Genomic DNA, 7,698 nt, shown 5'->3' on the forward strand with positions numbered 1-7,698 from the left:
AGAGTCCATGACAGTTTCCTTATCCTCAGTGTTGAGGCTGATAGCCTGGAGTTGTAGAATTTTCCTTTCCTGGGGCTCACAAGTGGCTCGGGTTTTTCATGTTAAGCATGAATCCGAGGATGTGGGCTTCTGGTCCTCCTGACACGGCAGGGAGGCTCGGCCTGTGCCTGTGGAGACAGGGAACTGCAGAGACCCTGCCCCCAACCAGTCCCTGCTCCCCAGCAGCTCTTGGCCAGCTGGGCCTTGCCCCTCAGGCTCCGGAGCTGGTGTGAGAGGTGACAGAGGCAGGTGCTTTCAGAATTGTCGTGGAGGGCTCTTCCTGCAAGGGGAAGGGCTTGCAACACTCTTTACTAATAGGATCGAGAATCTACCAACTGCCAGGGACTAACCACTGACCTCTGCAAAAGCCCCAAAGAGCCACTGTGAGATGTTATTCTCATCTTTCTGGCTTCCCTGGTGGCTCAGGTGATAAAGAATCCACCTGCAATGCAGGAGACGTGGGTTCAATCCCTGGGTTGGAAAGATCCCCCAGAGGAGGGCATGGCAACCCACTCCAGTATTCTTGTCTGGAAAATCCCCATGGACAGAGGAACCTCCTATCTTCCTAATGCAGAAACTGAAGCTCTGAGCTTGGTGTAAGCGCACATGGTTAGTGAGTGGCGTGTAAGAACCTTGCAGAAGTTGCACAACTAGTGACCAGTTAGTGCAGGAACCAGGGTTTGAATCCTCCTCTCCTGCTCCACCCCAGCCTAGACCCTGAGTCTCCTGTCAGCTATGCCCCAGCTGCTGCTGCTGCTATACTCGAGACCCTGCTTGGGCAACCCAGGACCCCCAGCACATCCAGGGATGAGGCTCGCACAGGAACTGGGGAGCGAGGGAGGAGGAAGAGAGAAAGGAGGCGGCAGATGGGAAGAGGAGGAGGAAGTTGGGCAGCCCCAGCCTTGTCCCACCCCTTCCAGGGGCCCAGCCAGGTTCCAGGTGACTAAGCTCCGCGCACTGAGAACACCCCATCCCGTGCTTAGCCCAGCATGGCCAGCTCTGGAGGCAGGGTGGGGCCCTACTGCGTACTTTCCAGGTTAACATCTGGTTTCATTTAACCGTCTCCTCCCCTCTCAGGTCCTCCCTGTCAAATGCACAGTGTGTGTGCACTTAGGGAAGTGGTTCACACCTGGGGGCATTTCCGCCCCAACCCCACCCCTGGGGGACTTGTGGCAATGCGGGGAGACATTTTTGGAGGTTAGAACTGGGAGGTGCTACTGGAGTCCAGAGGCCAGGGTGCTGCCAAACATCCCATAGGACACCGGCCTCCCCCGCCCTGCCCACGGCAAAGGATCATCAGCTCACAATGCTGAGGTGGAGAAATGCTGAGGTGGTGAGTTTAGAGGTGGAAGGAAGGGCTCCATCTCCCCTGTCTGCTTTCTGCTGCCTTAAGCCTCCTAGTCCTCCCGTTCCATAGAGGGCAATGAAGTTTAAAGGGCAAGGAGAGGGTCCCACCAGCCCTTTCGCTCCCTGATGAATCACACTCCCCTGTTTTCACTTGGGTTTTGAATTAAGAGCCAAAAGAAAGAATCTGACCCTCTCCTTCCATGACCCCCACACTCGCAGGCAGACCCACCCAGGCTTTTTAGATATATCATGTATACATCTGTCCCTTATACCCGGACCGAGAATGGGGAAGAGGGAGACTTCAGGGCGGCACTTTCTGAGTAAGGCAAGAAGACTTCATATGTGAGATGAGGTTCAATACTTCAGGCCCCTCTTCGGCCCCCTGCCCATCTACTGGCCTAGCCCGTGCCTGATATGCCACCATTTGCACCTCCCTTTTTCGTGGAAGGCCTTGTGCCCTGTCAAAATGCAAATAGCACTGGGTGAGGCAGCTGGTGAAGCCTCCCAGGGCACCTGATGCTGGAAATGTGCCCGGGCTTTGGAGTTTGAAGGTCTAAGCTCGGGACGTGACTCTGCTCTTACAGGTCAGGCATCCTTGGGCAAGTCAATGAACCTCTTTGAGCTTGACTTGCCTCATCTGCAAAATGGGGCTAATAAGGCTATCTACTGCACAGCTTGTGGAGGGGGCACCATGAGTCGTGGGAGCTGTAAAAGAAAGTCGTTATTATCATCAGCCCCGTCCAGAAGTTACACAGAGGTGTCACCCATGCTTGAAGCTTTATGAGCACTTATTTGCCTTCAGTGAGGGGACGGGAATTCTGAAGGGAGTCAGTGAGGAAGCCAAGTCGGGGGGCCTCGGCTTCCTCAGGAAGCCTTTACCACCCACTGGGTACCTGCTCTTCCGGTAATTTATTTATTTATTTAGTTTTGGCCACACCACGCAGCGTGCAGAATCTTAGTCCTCCAACCAGGGATCGAACTCGTGCGCCCGGCAGAGGACGCTCAGAGTCCTAACCACCGGACCACCAGGAGAGTCTCTCTGGTAATTTATAATACATTCTGCCTGTTTTTCCATGTACGAAGGATAATAGAGACTCTATCTCATAGGGTTACTATGAGTTAATGAGATATTCTCCTTAAGGCACCTGGACGTCTTTAGCCCTCAGTAAATGTTGACCAGCATTATTACTTATCACAAGTGTGCCTAGGAGGTGGGGCCGTGCAAACTAAGGGTCCAGGAAGCCTCTCAGGGAAGTGAAGGGGCAGAGAACAAAGGAGCTGAATGGTGGTCACCAGCCCTCCCCCCACCCGGGGAGACAAGGACAGCTCCACGGCTGGGGAACAGGAGTCAGGCAGCTCCCGGCTGCCTGCGCTGGGCTGAGGCCTTCACACTCCTTCCTGCCAATCAAACTTCTTGCTACTTTGGGCTGCCCTGATCCCACACCATGATGTCATCCCACCTGGAACATCCTTGACCAGTGCCTTCCTTGGTGGTGAGATGGAACTTCTGGTGGCCAAGGGCTCCAGAGGTATTCAGGGACTCTTGGGAGGGTACTGGGACACCAAGGTAGGAGAACTTGTATGGGGCTGGGGGCATTGTGACACCTCTTTGACAACATAATTCCTTCTGTCTTCCTAAGGAGATACAGGGGTGGGGCTGGGGGCAGAAGTTTCAAGGTCTGGATGGTTCTTCCAACCTTAATACCTAGTCACTCTGCAATTCCTTCTTCCCATGGTGCCCAGGACTGGTGAGCTATGGGTAGTGGGGTAAGTGGAGAGTGGAGGAAATCATTCTGTTTATTCAGGTACCTTGGGGAGTCCTAATGTTGCCCCAGCCCCACAAAAGTTCACAAAAAATCACTGGCATGGAAGAAATGTAACCAGCTAACTCTCTATTCTCTTTCTTCCTCTCTATCTGCCTTCTCAAGTACAGGAATGAAGGATGATGGATGAATGGATGGATGGATGAATAGATGGATGGATGGATGGATGGATGGATAGATGGATGGATGGACACATGAACTCATGGATGGACACACGGATGGACAGAGGAGTAGGAGAGCAGAGTGGGGATGGATGGATGTGAGTAGTTGGATAGACGACGGATGAGCAGACCCTCCTGATTGGAGCCCTGGTCACCTTCTTAGTCTCATCTCTTGCTATCTTTTCCCTCACTCTGTGCAGCAGCTACTTTCTTAACATGCCCTGCTCTCTCCCTTCTAAGTCTTTGTATTTGCTCTTCCCTTTCCTAAACCACTTCAAACAAGGGGTTAGAAGATGAAGGGATGGATGCATGAGTGAGTAAACAGGTGGTTAAGTGGGTTGGCCACAGGTGAGTGGTTGGGAAGATGGTCCATGTGGATAGATGGTGGGTTGTTGTATAGAGGATGGGACTGCAGGCTCAAAGCCAGACTTCATGAGCTTGAATCCTGGCTCTACCGTTTTACTAGTTGTGTAACCTTGGGCAAGCATAAATAACATCTCTCTGTGCTTCTGTTTACTCATCTGTGAAATGGTTGGACTAAAGGTCCCTAACTACTAATAATAGAGTAGGGCAAAGCACTTAGGACAGTGCCTGGCACAGAGGAAGCACTCAGTAAATATTAGCTATTATTGGACTTCCCTGGTCCAGTGGTTAAAACTCTGTGCTTCCAATGCAGAGGGCATGAGTTTGATCCCTGGTTGGGGATCTAAGATCCACATTATGCATGATGTGACCCCAAAATATATAAATAAATAAAACTTGCTGTTATTATGTGTGGGTGGGTAACTGTATTGAGGGATAGGTGGCTGAATGGGCTGCCCTCTTGCCATCTTCAAAACCAGATGTCTCCCCCGACACACCTCCTTCGGGTCCCATCTCCCCAACATCAGACTTCCAGGAATGTGTCAGAAATGCCCCATGTCGGACTGCCCTGTGCTTCTCCCTGGGTCAGTGAGGAGGAAAGGAGGGGGCCCAGGGTGAGGGAGGCAGGGCAGCTGTCGACTTCCTGCCCTCGGCCCGCTGGCCAGGGCTGGGCCCAGGACTGTTTCCTTCCTGTTCAGCACTGCCTGTTGAGTGTGGCGTAGACTTGGGGGCCCCCAGGCGGACTGGGAGTTGGGGTGTTGATGACTTGTAAGCTGTGCTCAGATCTCACACCCTAATGGTAATGACCCCTAATTTCTGGAGAGGATGGGAGGGACCAGGAGGGGAGGCAGGCAGGGAGGAGGGGGGAGGAAGGGCAGCCCCGGCGGAGCCTCTGATCTGGGATCTCCAAGGCTCTGGGCAGATGGTATCTTGCTTGGGAGAGGGTGGGGAGGAGGGCCTGCTGCATGGTCAGTGCTGAGTTATATTGTTATTATCGTTTCTAAGCCCCAGACAGCACTGAATCAGTCCTGCCTCCTGGAAGCCCACTCTTTCTGACTTCTCTGCCACACCCCAAGCATGAGCTCATTTTATTCCTCATCATAATTCCTGGAAGGCAAGGAGGGTGATCTGTACCCCACGGCACTCAGTGGGTGTTTGGGAAGGATGGGGAGAGCTGGTGACACGCCGGGCTGACTTGTGGAGCCCAAGAAGATCCCCAGGCCTTGCCACACACACCTGTCCTCTATCCCTCTGCCCCTCCTGCCCTCTTTGCTGTTACAGTGCAGACATGTGGCTTTCAGGGTCCTGCTACCGTCTTGCTTTAAGGAGCCTACTTATTCGAACATCCTCTTTCCACTCCTCCTTGTCTGCTGTGTGATTTGGACAAATTACTTAACCTCTCTGATCCTTACTTGAGTTTCCTTTGTTGGACTTCAAGTACAAACAACTGAGCTATTCCTACAGCTCACACCAGGGTGCCTTATCACCACTGGTCCATGAAGGCCTCCTCTCTTGTTGTATTAATTTTCCCTCTTTATCTCCAGTCTCCAACCACACTCTCCACCCACGCCCACCAGAGGCAGCTATTCTAATGTTCTTAATAAGTATCTTCTTGTTCAACTGTGTTTTCAAAATACATATTGTTTTGTGTGCAGGTAATGTTCATTTACATAAGTGGTTTTGTGTGTTCTAGATCTCATTCTGTTGTTTACTTTGATCTCTACCTTCTGTTTTTAAGATCCATCCGTGTTGCTGCATAAGCCTCATTCCTTGCTTCCAAAGCCTTTCCTCCCAAGTGCCTCCAACTCCCCATCTGCACAGACAGCCCTGCAATAGCATCACATCCACAAGCCTTTAGGGACCAGGTTGAAGGTTTCTTTGGGGCCTATTGCTAACAGAGAATTGACTGGTCACAGGGTATGCGTAGATGTCATTTGCGGCTTCCCTGAAGAATCACTGGTAAAGAATCTGCCTGCCAATGCAGGAGACTGGGGTTCGATCCTTGGGTCAGGGAAGATCCCCTGGAAAAGGAAATGGCAACTCATTCCAATATTCTTGTCTGGAGAATTCCATGGACAGAGGAGCCTGGCGAGCTACAGTCCATGGGGTCATAAAAGAGTTGGACATGACTTAGCGACTAAACAATAGATGTCATTTGAAGTCTTTTTTCCTCCCCCCACAAAATGGATGTATTGTCCTCTTCCTTTGTAGGGCTGACTTGCTGGTAGTGGGTTGGGACTTCCCTGGTGGTCCAGTGGTTAGGAGGACTCCACACTTCCACTGCAGGGGGCGTGGGTTTGATCCCTGGTCAGGAAACTAAGCTCCCACGTGCCATGTGGTATGGCCAAAAAATAAATGAAAAAAAAATTTCTTAAGATGGTATTGGGTTAATGCACCTAGTCCACTCGGCTCTGTGCCTCACACAGCAAAGATGCTCAGTGAATGGTAGATGCAGCTGCTGTGACTTTCAGGTCTCAGGAAGACAGGGAGAGACAAGATGGACCCACGAGAGGTTGCATGGAAACACAGCCAGGGCTCAAAGTCCCCATTCAAGTGTTGGTCTCCAGAACATGTGAAAAGTGTACGGGGCTCCGCTGATTCCTAGAGGGTAGGGACGGATCCTGGAGGCTAGAAGCAGAGCACAGAGCTGGTGCAGAGGAGCCAGCCGCGCCCTGGGGAAATACTCCCTGCATCCAGAGCTCACCTCTCTTTCCCCGGGGCGCCCCCTGCACAGGAGGCACCAGAAACCCTCATCTGCTGTTCTGCCTCCGCTCTGCCAGCCAAGGAACACATTAATCAGATGAGAAACTACACCTGAGTGTTGGAGCGCACCACGTGACTGCACAGGGCTTCCCAGGTGACCCAGTGGTCAAGAATCCACCTGCCAATACAGGGGCCGCAGGAGAAGCAGTTTCGATCCCTGGGTCAAGAAGATCCCCTGGAGAAGGGCATGGCAACTCACTGCAGTATTTTTGTCAGGATAATCCCGTGGACAGAGGAGACTGGTGGGCTACAGTCCACGGGGTTGCAGAGTCGTATATGACTAAGGGACTGAGCATGAGCATCCCACTTTACAGATGGAGAGACTGAGGCTCAGGAAGCCTGCATGGTCTCACAGGAGGTTCAGTTCAGTTCAGTTCGGTTCAGTCACTCAGTTATGTCTGACTCTTTGCGACACCATGAATCGCAGCATGCCAGGCCTCCCTGTCCATCACCAACTCCCGGAGTTTACCCAAACCCATGTCCATCGAGTCGGTGATGCCATCCAGCCATCTCATCCTCTGTCATCCCCTTCTCCTCCTGCCCCCAATCCCTCCCAGCATCAGGGTCTTTTCCAATGAGTCAACTCTTTGCATCAGGTGGCCAAAGTATTGGAGTTTCAGTTTTAGCATCAGTCCTTCCAATGAACACCCAGGACTGATCTCCTTTAGGATGGACTGGTTGGACCTCCTTGCAGTCCAAGGGACTCTCAAGAGTCTTCTCCAACACCACAGTTCAAAAGCATCAATTCTTCGGCATTCAGCTTTCTTCACAGTCCAAATCTCACATCCATACACGACCACTGGCAAAACCATAGCCTTGACCAGATGGACCTTTGTTGGCAAAGTAATGTCTCTGGTTTTTAATATGCTATCTAGGTTGGTCATAACAGGAGCTTAGTGGCACTGAAATCCACATCTCCATGCTGGCCCCCATCCAGTGTTCTTTATTTTAAAAAAGGGAAAATACATTCCATGCTAAATTATGTTCTTTGGGACTTCTCTGGTGGTCCGGTGGTTTTAAAAAATCTGCCTTCCAATGCAGATTCGATCCCTGGTTGGGGAACTAAGATCCCACATGCCGTGGGGCATCTAACTAAGCTCATGGACCACAGCTAGGGCACCTGTGAGCCACAGCTAGAGAAAGCTCTCTCACCATAACAAAGAACCTGCATGGCCAATATTAAAACATAAATAATGTTCTTT

Source organism: Bison bison, unplaced genomic scaffold (assembly GCF_000754665.1).
Source record: "Bison bison bison isolate TAMUID 2011002044 unplaced genomic scaffold, Bison_UMD1.0 scf7180017864487, whole genome shotgun sequence".
Lineage (NCBI taxonomy): Eukaryota > Metazoa > Chordata > Mammalia > Artiodactyla > Bovidae > Bison > Bison bison.